Here is a 16,365-nt window from a genome sequence, read left to right as displayed (position 1 = left end):
TTCCTCCATCAAACCAGCTAAGTGTCAGCTTTTTCATAGCGATACGTGGTCTCCCGCCCCATAGAAGGTCCCTCGGGAGCCCTTCAAGATTTTTAAAGTACGAGTTAGGGACGAGGTCGGCTAAATTCTGCAACGCGCACAGAAAACGGGGCAAAGACATTATTTTAAATAATGCTGCTTTGCCCAATAGTGAGAGCGGGAGTGCCTTCCAGTGCATCATGTCATTCTTGAGCCGCTACATTGTGGGGAGCAGATTGCCGGTGTATCGTATTGATGGGTCTAGGGAGATAAAAATGCTTAAGTATTTGAAACATTCTGTGACTACTGGAATTTGACAGTTTTGGGGCAGAGGGGGAGAGGTCCCTCAAAGGACATACAGAAGTGATTTTTGCCCATTGACGCGAAACCCAGAGTACCTGCCGAATATATCCAAAATGTCAAAAAACGCTACTAGGGATCTCCTAGGAGACGTGAGATAGAGGAGAATGTCATCCGCATAAAGGGATATCCGTTCCTCCCAATCAGCCGACCAACGCATGCCACGAATCATGACATCTTCACGGATCCACGCTGCAAGTGTCTGAAGGGCCAAAGCGAACAGTAAGGGAGAGAGGGGATATCCTTGACGGGTCCCTCGGCTAAGTATAAAGGGCTCTGACTTCCTGTTGTTCACCATTATTTAAGCCATTGGGTTACTATACAACAATCGTACCCAGCGACAGAAATTTGGCCCAAATCCTAGTTTTATAAGTACTGCGAAAAGATAGGGTCATTCCAGTGTATCAAAAACCATTGTGGCGTCTAGGGAGGCTATTATGGCATCCTCACGTATTGTCGGAACTCTGCCCAGGACTCCATGCAGTCTACGCAGGTTGAGAGCGGTGTTCCTTTTAGGCATGAATCCTGATTGATCTGGGTGGACTAAGTCGCCTATCACCTTGGTTAGTCTAGTGGCAAGTACTTTAGCCAGAATTTTGGGTTCTGCATTCAGAAGTGAGATAGGTTGGTAGGAGGTGCACTCATTTTTGGGTTTCCCTTTTTTGTGGATTGTGACTATAGTGGCAATTCTCCGGTCATATGGCAATGTGCCCTGGTCAAGGCTGTCCTCGAACATGGATTTGAGATAGGGGGCCAATTTATCCGGTCGCAATTTGTACAGCTCAATGGGGATGCCGTTTGGGCCCAAAGCTTTCCCAGAGTGCAACGTTCTTATTGCTGTTGCTATTTCGTCCGCAGTCAGTGTGCTGTCCATGATTGTGTGGTCAGAATCTGATAACTTTGGGAGAGAAATATCTTTGATAAGATCGGTGAAATCTAATTCAGGGTATGTTGCCACAGAGCTATATACAGTTTGAAAGTGAACTGCAAAGTGATTAACTATGTCCTGGTGGTCTGTCACCGAGGATCCATCAATGCTTTTGAGTTCCGGCACAAGTCTGCTTGCCTGCTCCCTCTTGTACAACCATGCGAGTAATTTGCCAGCCTTGTCTCCCCAGTCATATATCCGTCCAAGCCTTTCCTGTCCCATTACTTTGGCGCAATCAGTGACCAACGCCCAGTATTCATCCTGGCGCAGCCGGAGGGAGTGAAGGGCTTCAAGCGTGGCGTCTAAAGCAGCATCCCGCTCCAGACAGTAAAGCTCATGTTCTATGTCGGAGATTTCTTTCACCCTTTCCTTTTTGGATCCCGCTACCAAGGAAAGGGCCTGCCCATGGACCACCGTTTTGAAAGCTTTCCACAATATTTGGGGGGACTCAACTGTCTTTTCCCCTGTGCTGGTGCCCTTTTGACTGCCTAGCCCCAATGCAGGCACCTTTGCATCATGGTGCATGGGGGCTTGCGTTGCAAGGTGGATTGTTTTTGTGCAGGATGGGGAACCTTCCTGCACAAAAATAATCCTCTGAGGCTTTTTCCTCTTTTTATGTGTGCAGCTGAATTAGAAAGAGGAAAAATAGACATACTTCTCCTCGTTATGCCTCAGCGCATTCCGAGGTCTACCACTTCCTGTAAATCTGGGAATTAGTCAAAACCCATGGATGTTGGGTGGGCGCACCCACTCAAGGCCCATGGATACGCATCCCCGGGACAGAGTAATGCAGTGCAGCGATTTGCGATGCGTTGCATTACTCAAGTTTTATGAAGTCACTCAAGGCCATGCAAGGGTGGCCTGCGTGGCTTCATAAATCCTGCCACGTTACGACGCAAAGGGGCTCGTAAGTATGCCCTATAGTTTTTGCATCAGCACCTGTGCAATCTATGTAATCCAGAACTAAACGTGGGAATTTGTTTCGGCACCTGTACAATCTATTTGATTTGGCCCTAGAAAGGAAAGGAAGAATTAAAGAAAGGAACACAACAACTATTTTTAGGATGTCCCTCGTTTGATCAGTGTCTTTCGGATTAATTAAAGGTTTCCTATTTTATTACTTTTTCAAAGAGGCCTATATTTTCCTGGATTGTTTCTAATTCTAATTATTAAAAAAGTACAGCTATCAGTTTTTGATTGAACACGTGCACGAGTTTCAGAGGCAGACGTTAGAAGTTGCATTGTATTTTGAGTTATGAATTTAATTTATCACATTAAACTTTCTTGACAGATATAATATAGTGTGAAGGAAATTAGCTACATTTTACCTTGTAAACTTTACAACCTAGAAAATCAAGCACTTAAGTCCACGTCAGTGGCACTGCAATTTCATCTGCTCTTTGCTCTTCACAGCATATGGTCTGATGGCGCTATCCCATTTTCTGTCCTCGGGAGAGCAGTTTGAAAATGAGAGAAATCGCACGGTACATTTGAGTTTATAGGTATTAAAAGGGCTGCAGCGGAAGGTAACCGAAGCAGCCGAGTGAAATATTTATTGCGCAATTGTGCTCTTCTTGGCGCTAGCCCCACTGGTCAGAGACTGGACTTAAATATATAAGTCAATGCCCGCTAGGAAAACGGGTTCCATATTCAAGCCCAGACACAAGGTAGCGGTGCCTTGTCAACACTTATTTGTATTCCAACCTGTCCTAAGTTTCTATCACGATTTTACTGAACACCTATATTTGTATTGTTCTTCACAGTGGTCCTAGTGCATTTAAAAAAGTATGGGAACTATGATCCTGAGGCCAGTGAGGGCGCGGTCAGTGAGCTTGGGCGCGGGGTCAAAGGTATGGCTAAAAGGAACAAAATATTTTTGTTGGTATTTTAACCAGTTAGCTGCATATAAATTAATGCAACCTTAAATGAAAAAAAAATGAACTTGTCAGTAAGAGCTGTGCTATTTTTACCTTATGAAAACTCTATTTGTTAATGCAGATTAACCAATTTTCCACATTCACATTTCTTTCAAGCCTTAGCAATCCATTCCTCCTTGGCTTCACAGCGCTGGAGACTCCCTCCATTTCAGCTGAGGCCTCTCAAATACAGTGGCGGCTCCTCCACTAAGGCAGAGGAACATTGCCCCACTGACTTCAAGAGGAAAAATAAAATTATAAGAACGTATCGTTATTATTATTTGATTTTTCCTCTTGAAGTCAGTGGCTCTCGGGCAGGGCTGGCCAGAGCACGGAGAAGTGTGGTGAGGAACATGCAAAGCTTCCCAGTTCCCATCTGAGCACCGTGGTTCAGCGCTTAGACCAACCACAACGCTGCATTGCAGCATTGTGATTGGCTATGGGGAGCCTGGGAGACCGGGTGCTTCTACTCCTTTCTGCAGCCGGCAGACACAGGAAGAAGAGGCGGCTGCTGACCAGCCCAGATAAGTGTTTTTTCAATCTTATTTCATTCCGTTCGTACCCCTCAAATGTCGGGGAAAAAGCAGGGGAATTTCATGTCCTCCCCCCCAGATCCTGTCCACTTCGACCTCAGATTCTTCAGTGTCTAAAAGTTCTATTACTAACATTTCTATACTTGGAAGGTTTATAGACTGAACATTCATGATCGTAGTTGGTGCCGAAACTGGCTGGTGAAGTAGTGTGGCTCACTGGTTAGAGGCGGCAGACCCGAGAGCAGAGGAAGGCCCGAGACCAGGGTTCGATTCCCGATGCGGCAGGTTTCTGGACCAGGGTCAGCGGACTCGATAATTCTCTCGCCTCGGTGCCCACTCTGATCAGCGATCACACTCGGTAACTCTGGGCATTAGCTTGCCTCATCTTCACTAACGGCCCCACCAGACCGCCGGGGATGCCTGGTCTCACCCTGGAGATACCCAATAAGGGACCATCTCTCAGGGAAGCCAGGAAGGGTTTCGCAGCGGTCGAAGCGCCTTGGGACCCTACGGGTAAGTAGTGCGCTATATAAATGCATATACATTTACATTTGGAATGTTCTAACGCAATTTGATCAAAATTCTAGATCTGTCCATATTGTTCTTTCTTTTTGTAGTGCATAGTCCTTCACAAATAAAGAAGGAGAAATTGATAAACACGATAGTCTGACCACCAAGCAACCTGCCTTCCGTCACATGAACAATTATGTGATCTATACTTAAAAACTGTTCCATAAAATACTTTGAATACTAAGTAATGTGTTAAACCACCCCCTACAGTGGCATTCGCCTGGTTCTTAAAAGGCCTGTGGCGAAGTAATGTCTGATAGATTTTATTTTGCAGTGGAAATAGCTGCTCACACATTCATTTTTTATTGGAGATAATGTCATAGCCTGGTCCGGGTCGTAATTCATTTTGCGCCTCATTTATTGGGAAGTGGCGAAGGGCAGCACCGCGAGTCTTCTTGCTGCGCTGCTCTACACCAATGTGAAAGGGCAGGAATGCCCTGTATTCATGAAATACGATGCATACCTGTTCTTTCCTCCTGCGCTGGCACACAATTTGCAGCCCAGTCCCAATGTATGCATCCTTTGCACCTCCATTGCAGGCAGGATTGTTTTCGTGCAGGAAGGGGGCACAACAGGGGGAAAAACAAACCAGCAAGTTGTTCTCCTCTCGCTATGTGTGAATGCAGCACACATGGAAAGTGGAAAAAATGAGATTGTTACGCCTGCTCTGGGGAGGCGTAAGGTTTTGACGCTGCCCTGGGTTTACTTGATTAAGTAATCTGGGGCAGCATCAAAATGCATAGGTGTTGCATAGGAAAACCCACTGCAACTCCCATGGAACACCTCCTTGGCACAGAGTAAGGCAAGGCAGCGAATTCCGCTGCTATGTCTTACTCCACATCTATGAGGCCATGCAAAGCAACGTAGAGTGGCTTTGCATGGCTTCATAGATATGATTGAGGAGCTCACACCGCCGGAATGTAAAAAAAAAATGATGCTCCGGTGGCACGAGCCTCTCATAAATGAGACCCTTAGTGAATAAGGTAATTTGCATATTCAGGGTTACAGAATACACAATAAGTGGCACAGGAACACATTTAGTACACAGCGTACCCAGAAATGAAAACACAGGAAGTAAGCCCACAGGAGATTAAGACATAAATATCCAAAATAAATTTTAGTAATTGCACCAGTTACTAATATTATACTCAATTACAAAGACATTTGAGGTCGATACAGTTTACCTTTTATCTTGCGGCTTGAACAAAATTCCACTTACACCTCCCCAAAATCAAATTAGTATTTCCATTCTAAATGAAAATGTTCAAGCACTGGTCAGATCAGACTACTTGGGATTATCGGCCATGTTTAATTAAATGAATTGTTTACCTGAGACCTTACAGGCTCAGACTACAGAGCTGTCCCCTCGGGTTACACAGATCTTACAGGACCAGACCTTCTATCCAGAAAGGAAATTGTTATAACATGATTTAAAGAAGTAGAAGGATAGCAATTATTTTGTAGAGTTATAGGCCTAGAAGACAGGCGCCTTATTTAGGAGTCGAGTGGTAATCCTGAAGCCAGAAACGGGTATGCAGGTCTGCAACTAAAATGTGCTGTGAGAAGTTGGCCTGGTATATGCTGACCACTAGTTATAGTGGGCACCTTGTACCAGTTAAAACAACCCTTATTGATGATTAGGTTAAAGACAACCTGTATTGAACGATATCCTAGTGGTAGCTACGGAGAGCAGCCTTCAGGCTAAATCTCGAAGGAAAATAAAGCAGCTTGGTTTACCAGATTATAACCTCATCAATGACCCAATGAAAGGAAAACCACACAAGGAATATATAAAATATATGTATTTCTTACTAAACACTCTCTACTAACCTCTTTATGAGATTAGAGAGCAAAGCACACAAAATTAAATCACTAGAACAACAGTAAAAGGCACAATACACAGTGAGCTCCAGGGGGAGACCAAACCATGTACTAAAAAAGTGCTAAAACAACCATGACTTGACTAGACACAGTGCCTGGAGCACGTAGGCTCGCTGGGACCCCAAGGAACCAGCTAAAGTAGTGATACAGGGGACCCACGGAGGATGGGTGCAGTGTGAGAACACAGACACGAGCGCCGTACAATTCTATGGGAAAGTCGCGGTTGGAATTTTCATGATTAAGGACACTTCGGAGAGGACTGAGTAAACCCTTTCAAACATAGAAGGTTCTAAGGCCAGCTACCGTTGTGAGTACCGGAGTACTTGTGTTACCTAGCCCAGGGAAGCCGGGTGCATAGGTGTCAAGTGATGTTGGAATATTCGTGGTTTTAAATGGTGTCATGCTGAAAAGTGCTGCTGCCGGGAAGATAAAACGTGTCCAGCTTGATCTAAGCCTGGAACGGATATGAGAAGAACCTGAAAGCAGAGGGGGCAGAGACTGGGTCAATTCAAGGTGACCAGGGGCTCGGTAGACGAATGCCCCCCAATGTCGGGTGCTTCAGATAAGTTGATGCGATGCTTGACTCTGCAGCCATGGGGACCAGGAGATGTTGAGGATGACCAAAGTCCATAGGTGAGCTATCCCACAAAGGATGTTGAGTGCTGGGAGGGTCAGTGTCCGGATGGAACACCAACAAGCCTTGGCAACTGCAACCCACACGGTCAGGGGAAATGAGCTTCGGTGAGGACCAGCAAGGTCCTGTGGACTCTCCAAGCAATGGAGAGTCAGGGTGCATCTGGAGCAACCAGGAAAGCCCACAGAAAGTTTAAGTTATCTTCACAGGGACCCACAGGCCAATGGACCAGGGATCGCGAAGGGACCTCAAGATGAATCACAAAATACCCGCCCATGGAACACTCGTGGAGTGTAGGCCAGAAATCTTTTGTGAAGACACTGCTCGGGCTCAGGACTACAAGTAGCCTAAAGCACAGCCTCAGGGGTTGCCGGAAAGCATATGCTGCTGCAAAAGTACACTGTGCACAGGGGTTCAGGTTGCACAGTCCCCAAGGGGGATACAGGCCTCAGAATAGCTGAGAGTACAGATCAACCTCAGAGACCATGGGAACACACCTCCTGTGTCGCAGAATCTTCGGAGTCCTCAGGAGCTTCTGAGATGCAAACAGGTCAGATGCGTTTTGGTGCCTGCTTAGCAGGGGAGTACTTCAGTCTTCCAGCGTTGCGCATATCGTTGAAGTACTTGGTTTCTGTAGCAGAGTTTAGTCCGGGTAAAATCTAATGTCCTGTAGTCAGGGGTTCCTTCTTTAGACCCAAGGAAGGGTTGGGACAAACTCTGGTGGCCCACCTATGGGAGGGTCAGGACAGAGGGTTAGCTACACCCATGTCCTTTGTCCAGTTTTGCACCAGAGCAGGAGCAAATGGCTCCTTCAACCGGTTTGAGCTGGACTATGCACAGGGACACCAAATGTGCCTGAGGTGCTAGAGTGCACCCATCCAGCCCCAATACACTAAAGCCTGTCTGGTCTGTGACAGGAAGCCTATTGTCAAGCCTTTCCCTGCTCGAGCTTGGCTCAGCAGCAGGAGGGAAGATTCCTGTCTGTGGCTGGCAGCATCCATTTTGTGATGCCAGGGTTGAGAAACTGGTACCGGGTGTACTGGTGTGTTGCATATGTCCCTTTAGGAGGGTTCAATCATACCTCCCCTGCCAGTTACTAGCGGGGAAGTATGATTCCAAGGTGTTTGACACCAAACACAACATGTTTCCTTGCAGCCGTTTTAAAGTTAGCATTTATCCCGAGGTTATAATGCACTTAAAAGTATATGGTTGGCTGCATCACAAACAACCCCTGAGAATAGGTTCCGAAGGCTACAGAGGGGCTCTGCTCATGCATGAGCATCCTCTCACATAAAACCCAGCACCCTGCCTTCAGGATTGACAAGGCCTGCCATAGGGGTGACTGATCGGTTTATATGTGCAGTGATATAAGGTAGATATAGTGAACCTAAATCTAAGTAAGGGGTGCATGCATCACCTTACACAGGCTGCAGTAGCAGACCTGTTGTATCATTTTGAATGGTCTCCCAGGGGTGGCATAATACATGCTGCAGCCCCTGGAAGGCGTCTGGGGTACCTATGCCATAGGTACATAGTATAAGGGTAACCCAGAATCCAATCTGGAGTGTTCCTAAAGTATAGGCAATCAATTTAGAGGAGAAAGCAGCAAGGCTTGGGTCCTGGATAGCAGGATCCAGCCAGTCTAAGTTGAAAACAGTGAAACATCAGCAAAAAGTGGGCGTAACTATGAGAAGCAGATCCCACTCTCCTACATGTGCCTCACCAAAATACTTGCAGAAGAATTAAAATGCTTATGATGAAATTAGGGATTATTAGGACACTGTACACCAATTTTAAGGTGGTCAGTTTCTTAACATTTCTTTGGGAAAGGGCATGGGGAGATTACGTGATTTTCCCAGAACCACAGGATGTCGATTCAGCGCCTGGTTCCCTAGCTCAAAAGTCAGTAAAATCAGTAATAACACTCTTTGTTGTTGACGGCTATAAAAACAGACTGCAGGAGCGAGCACCATATAAAGGCATTATTATCATCACTGCGATAGAAAACAGACTGCAGCAGCGAGCACCCTATAAAAGTGTTATTATTACAATTAAGCTTGGAGAAGCCGCAGCAGTCCATTGAAACGTATGTCTCTGGCTCACTTCCAAGATTCCTGGTTACGCGTATCCTGCTGAAGACGGCACATCACAACTGGGCATATGGTGGTATCCATCACTGAAGAGGAACGTACCACCGAGGGTGCTAGAGGGAGGGGTCGGCGATCACCCAGCTTCATGACAATGCAAGAGAGTGCACTAATATCACCATGGGGAGAAATAAGGATAAACACCCGGCAGAACACCTTTGAATTGAAGCAGACTTGAAAGCTCTCCATCATCCTCTATAAATTGGTCTCTCTGGACGTGCTCAGGGCTTTATAACAATGTCATTTAAAGGCTGTTTGAAGGACATCTTTTGAGATATTGTGCTTTTACGCAACAGTAAAAGATCACACATCACCCTGTAAAGGCTGCTCAAAGAAAATAAGGCATAATCAGAGCTTTAAGTGGGATGGAAAAACTGGGGGGTCTCTCAAAGGGGTGAGGCCAGTGTAATAAAGGGCGTGGCTTAAAATATTTAAGCTAAACATCAGTGCTTAGCACAGTGTGCTGCCCCACTGGTGGTTTGCTGCTTCTGTCATTGCATCCAGATATATAATACAACAAGCAACATTTCACCTACAACAAGCCACAATTGTTGGTGGTGTCAATAGCTATCAGATGCATAAGATAAAAAAGCAACAACTATGGTTTCGTTGTATATAATATTGGAAATGCTTCAGTGCGGAAATGAGAATGTGAAAGAACTATAAATAGTCTTTTTGAAGTTACATCAAAGGCAGTGAAGGGTGGTACTGCTACAGAGTTGAGATATTGTTTTCACCCTGAGGGTGAGGCCAAAGATGGAGTGCTTGATAGGGTCCCGTCTCAGCACCTGCTTTTTAGAACTGCTGGTGTTGAGCACCGGCAGGACCCGGCCCACTTAAAACCCTGGGCACAGTGGTTTGCACCTTACAGGAGCTGGTGCAAAATGGTGGGACTAGAAGCTCGAGGACACAGGCATTTACAGAAATCTGTAGAATGCTAGCAAATCACATGGAGCAAAGAAAATAGTCCAATCAGAGAAACAGTGACACAGTAGACATTGTGACTTAGAAAATAAACTCTCTTAGGGGCAGACGTTCGAGGCAGTTGTGACAGGTGAATGATGAAAAGCCTTCCTGTCCATTCACTTTGACACATTTTTAACTAATTTCCCTAAACAGCCACTCTTCTCCCTATGTTTGAGCACCTCTATTCTCGGGAGATGTACTATATGTCCCTTGATAATACAGGATTTGGGATTGGGACTGAGATGTGAAATCATCCTTACCAATCGTGTAAAGGATTATCCTTGCGGCATTACTGCCAGTCCCAGATGGAAGCAGCCTACTCTAGGCTAAGCCTGGGCGAAATTTCAATTATGCCGAAGTAATCGGTTCAATTTTGGTAATTTCTAATTCGTCTTTGAGACGAAATTACTAATAATTACGCAATTACTCCTGCTTGCTTAATTTTGGGGAAAAATTCTACCACAAGAACACATTGAGTGATTTTGAACAGCTGCTCACACTCGCTATTCGTGTTCTGCTGCATTTAGCGATAATTCTTAGCCAGCCGCGGCCAGTAGTGGAAGTACCGTCCGGGTGGTGACGTGGGGAGGGGGAAGTGCAGGGTGGGGTGTAGTAATGCATGGATTACAGACTTTAACAGGTAAGTAAACATAAAAATAAATAAAACGAATTTTGTTGCTCGCACTGCATCATCAAATGCGATGCAGTGCGTGCCTCGAAATTCGTTTTATTTATTTTTATGTTTACTTACCTGTTAAAGGCCGTAATCCATACATTACTTCCCCCCACCCTGCCCCTCCCCCTACCCACATCACCACCCGGCCGGTACTCCCACTACCGGCCGCGGCTGGTTTTAGCACAAAAATGCATCCTTGTGCCTATTTTGGACGCGACCTAAGAAATAGCGCTAAACGCAAAATTACTCTTCTCGTATAATTCCACCAAATCTCACAGAATTCTTAGATATTTCCGTGTGAATATGTTTCTCGGAATTACACGAGTTACGCCCACCACTACTCTAGGCTCGGCCTATGTTTATTTCCTCACCTGTATACTTTTATATGGTTCCATGTAATTGAACGAGCCTTCGCCGACACTTCACAATTCTCGTGGCCTGTATTTTTAGCATTGTGGCGGGCGGTGCTCTCAGCACCGCCCGCCACAATGCTAAAAATGCATGTGACGCATTTGCATAAACAAATCGGCAGGCACCGCGCGGTGCCTGCCGCTTTGTTCATGCAAATGCTGGGGGGTACCACAGGTACCCCTGTGTGCACCCCCACCTCTCCTTCACTCTGGGGGCCCGCATGGGGCCCCCAAAGTGAAGACCGCATGCCTTTCCGTGGCAGCATCGCCGCCAGGGAAAGGCATCTGAAACAGTCCATCCTAATATGGCTGGGGGTGTCTATTAGTCACAGTCACCATATTAGAGCTTTTTCGCCCCGGTCGCAAGGCGACCGCGGCGGAAAAGCAGCAGAAGGTCTTTCCATCCACCGCGGTCCCCCCGCCATACTAATATGGCGGGGGGTGATTTAGGTGCGGATGGCGGGCAGATTGCCCCCGCAGGCCGGCGGTGGCTACCGCCAGCCTGGCTGGGGCAATCTACCCGCCATCCTAATGGGCTCTTTAGTTTGTCAAGTAGTGATTGGAAGTATTTTTTCACTGTAGTTTGTTTGTCTAAATGAGTAATAAAATCCCTAAAATCAGAATTTTATTTCTAAGATTTTCAAGTTGTTCGCACATATTTTGGAATGCTGTAAGTACTATGATAGCGCTGAGAAATCCTTCCATGTTGTACACTGTTACTGCTCAAAACTTGAGAGGGAGGAATATGCTTTTCTTTGCACTTAAAGCAAATGGAAAACAAACTGCCTCCTCTCGTGTGAGTGATCATGGCATGTAGCTTGGTTGTAATATTGTGTTTGATACCACAAATGTGTTGACACATAACCACGTTTTGGTGACTTCTGAAACATTTTTGTCTCTGGGCTCCAGTATCTCAGGTGTATGCAATTCATTTCCAAGAAAGCAGTAGCTCATTTATGGTATTGGAGTATTTCCAGGGCCACTGGAATAATGTGAATTTGCAGTCACCAATTTTTTCCGCATAATTATGGATTTCCTACATTTCCTACACAATCCATCATCTGCTGCATAATCTGCAGATTAAAAAAAAAACAATTTCTGTTTCTAGTTCGAATGGATAAAAACTGGCTAAAAAAACCACAGCGCCACATGTTGCCGGACAGTAAGAGGCCCTTCACAAAGGTTGACTTGTCACATTTCTGTTGTTTTTTGCTGTATTGGGGTGGCAAGTTGGTAGTAATCACCTTTACCTGGAAAGTGTTAACATATAAAAATGACACAATAATGAGCGAATACTGTCAAAAAATGTGCTGCATTATGTTACATAATTTGCCTTTTCTTGTCACATAATTTTATCAGCACTGCCACATAATTTTGCCTTCTTTCATTACATAAGTAATGTAGATTATTGTACATGGAGAAAAAGGGTGTACAGTGCAATGAAAAGGAGAAGAAGTGTTGAAGATTGAAGTATCATTGAGTGGACAGAGGTTGATTTCTACAGATGACAGAGGTCGAATGCCAGCAGACAGCCAATTAAAGCCTACAGGACGAGGACGCAGTAACTTGTGCTGAAGGGGAAAGCAAGGATAGTGTTGCAGCAGATAGCAGTTTGTTTACAGAGTACGTGTCAGAAAATTCCCCCTGCAGGATGTGTCTTGGAAGTAACTACAAATGGTATGCTGTATGCCAATAGATGGCTATGATGCAGCTTAAAGCTGATCATCCCTTACAAGGTATACAACCTGAACTTGACAATGAAAGCTCTATGTGCACCATGCACACGTCTAGAAAAACAACACTGAAACTGAAAAAAATGTAGAAGTACCAGCAGCGTAAACGTGTGCCTGGATAGGTAGCAATAACAAGATAATCAGATAATGAATTTAATATATTTATTAACGAAATCGTTAGGATGAAATGTTGCATTTCTATTGATATCATTGCAGTGCGCCATAGAAAGTTAGAAAATAATGTAAAAGGTTCATGAAATGTGCTTTATGGCTGAACGTTATTAGGATCTTATAATCTTTGGAACGATTCTAAATGATTTTTAGGAATAATTGATATGAAAGTACTTTTTGAAATTGTTGTAGTAGGCATTAATTGAAGTTGAACATTTCTGTATAATAAACACTGAGAACTTTATACGTATTCTCAAATATGATATGTCTGACTTTTTCTTTATGCTTGAACTGAATTAGGAGTTTATTTTACTAAATTAGAAAATGCTAACTTTAAAATGAATTTAATTAAATTTGGTATCCTTAGGCTGCCGTATTTCCTTGCCTGATGTATTGGACCTTTGATACATTTTATTGGTTCTGTTCATGTGATATTATTTAAGTGACAAGAGACACTTTCTCAGTGTGTGAGAATTGATGGGAACTTGACCTTTGGACTATATCCATGATCAGCAACAAAGTAAATAAGCTCTTTGTCCGCTAACCAGTGAGGACTGAATGGACAGTTGTTTCTCATGATGAGCATGGGACAGTATACTGGAGTATCTATTTGTACCTGTAGATAGGAAGAATGATCACATGATGATCAGACCATTGCATGGTGACTGCCGATGTCGTAAATGAAAAATATGGAGTATAAAAAGTAAGTTTCCAAGGAGGAGGGAGCCTCTTTTGTCATTCCCCCTCTCCTTAATTTTCTACTGCCTGCCGGACTATCTTTTCATGCCACTTGCCTTTCGCCCTTGCTGATGAACTTGCCAGCCGGACAATTTGGAGCTGTTGGGTGAGAGACCAGACTTGCACTTTCCTCATTAATGTTCTATTACCTTTGCCCATGGACTTTTCCATAGCGGACTTTAACTTGATCCCTTTGCCCGTGCTAAGGGAACTCTTGGGAAACATCCACCTGCCGTTGTTGGTGACAGGAATCCTTAATTCTAAACCATCAGCTCATGGATCCTTTTATTTAGCAATACATGTACTGTGATTACATGTGTGGATTTATACTATGAGCTGTTAGGCTCATGACGAGCTTCTAAAAATGTTACTTATATGCATTGATTTTAAACCTCTAATACAATAATCAAATTATCTAAATGTGTGTGTCTTTTATTGTGTTCTTTCTACAGAAACTGTGCTTTAATGGTATGAATTTGAAATGCCTGATTGTCGGGGATGATAACCAATTTGCACAGGAGCAGAATGACACCTGTTCCCGATTCCCATCCAAGAACTCACTGCCCGAAGAAATTATTTTGTCAAGGTGCAGTTATGTTCAAAAGGAGGGAAAGGGGATGGGGAAGAGAAGAGAAGAGACTGCCCAAACAGTGGTTTGTCTTGAAGGAATTTCTTCTTATCTTCTCACTCAGAATATTCCTTCTGTTTTTAGTATTACAGAAAAAGAATAGAAAAATGTTATCCTATTCTCTCTCTCTCTCTCTCTCTGTATGTATATACATATATATATATATATAAATATATATATATATATATATATATATATATATATATATATATATATATATATATATATATATTCACAGAAAAAACCATAGGTTATAGACCATATATAGTTAGGAATTCGCATTTACAAAACCTTATTTTACTCACACAAAACCATTGAAATTCCATATATAGTTAGTTGCACTAACTATATATCGCGCACCCGCAATCCACTGCTGATGATGTCACATATTACATCATTCATGACATGGTCAGTGACATCACTGATGACATCACTGATGACATCTCAAATGACATCACTGATGACATCTCAAATGACATCAATGATGACATCACTGATGACATCTCATTTGACATTACTGATCACATCACTGATGATATCATTCATGTGATAATACGATGAACCTCTTCAGACTCTAATATAACCTTAGATACAATCAGTGTAAACAGACACTCACAGACTGTCACTCATCCATGGAGTTACTCACACACCTAGTCAGTCATGCAAAGAATCAATCACACCTCCATTTCCTCAACTATACAGTTATACAAACTTTACTTATTCAAACATATACTAACACATATTTACTCTCTTATACAATCCCTGATACAAGTTCACAATGATCCATACAGCCACTCACACATTCACTGGCTCTTATGCACAGTTATTTATATATGTCAACTCTCACATGTACTGTGTTTTACATATGTACTCACTTTGACATGTAGCACTGAGATATCCATTCACTCACCAATACACTCATGCACACAGTCAACCGCCCATACAGCTGTTTCCACATGCACTTTTGAAACCATACATCTAGTGAATCAACTGCTCACACATCTATGCACAGAGTCATACACCGCCCAGCCACCCACACACACACTCAGTCTCCCATACAAATACTTGGGCAACCAATCAATAACCCATATAGTTACTCATATAGCTACTTATCAACACATGCAACAGTTTACAGAACAACAGACATAATGATGCACAAATTAAGACAGTTTAGTCACTAACCCATGCACTCAGTGAGACACATTTAATCACTCACTCATACAGTCAGTCATGCACCTACTAAATCCTTCATCCAGACACTTATACATCCACTCATTCTTCAATATGTAAGACATATTTTAACTTTACAGAAACATACAGTCACTGGATGTTGTCATCAGTGATGTCATCAGTGATGTCATTTGAGATGTCATCAGTGATGTCATCAGTGATGTCACTGACCATGTCATGAATGATGTAATATGTGACATCATCAGCAGTGGATTGCGGGTGCGCGATATATAGTTAGTGCAACTAACTATATATGGAATTTCAATGGTTTTGTGTGAGTAAAATAAGGTTTTGTAAATGCGAATTCCTAACTATATATGGTCTATAACCTATGGTTTTTTCTGTGAATTTTCAAGGTTTTGTAAATGCTAATTCCTAACTATATATGGTCTATAACCTATGGTTTTTTCAGTGAATTTTCAAGGTTTTGTAAATGCTAATTCCTAACTATATATGGTCTATAGCCTATGGTTTTTTCAGTGAATATATATATACATACATATATAAACATATATCATCTGTATATCTATATAAATACAAACATAAATGCATGCATACATATACTTATATGCATACAGATGCATGTTATTTACATGAAAGTTGGAAAAACACTAATAAAAGCAAAGCTAAAAAGCCACCTCATTACAAACAGAATGGCTTTAACTTAAACGAGGGCGAGATCTATTGCATTTTCAATGCTTGTTTACTTTGGTTCCATCAAGAAGGCATTCAGATGTGTCACACATTTGCCATAAATTCTGAATGTTAGCACTCTAGTTGCACATTAGATCACTGTAGTAAAGCTACTGCTCACCAGGGACGTCTG

The sequence above is a fragment of the Lissotriton vulgaris genome, chromosome 7 (genome assembly GCF_964263255.1).
Source record: "Lissotriton vulgaris chromosome 7, aLisVul1.2, whole genome shotgun sequence".
In the NCBI taxonomy this organism is placed as follows: domain Eukaryota; kingdom Metazoa; phylum Chordata; class Amphibia; order Caudata; family Salamandridae; genus Lissotriton; species Lissotriton vulgaris.
This window is presented reverse-complemented; position numbering follows the sequence as displayed.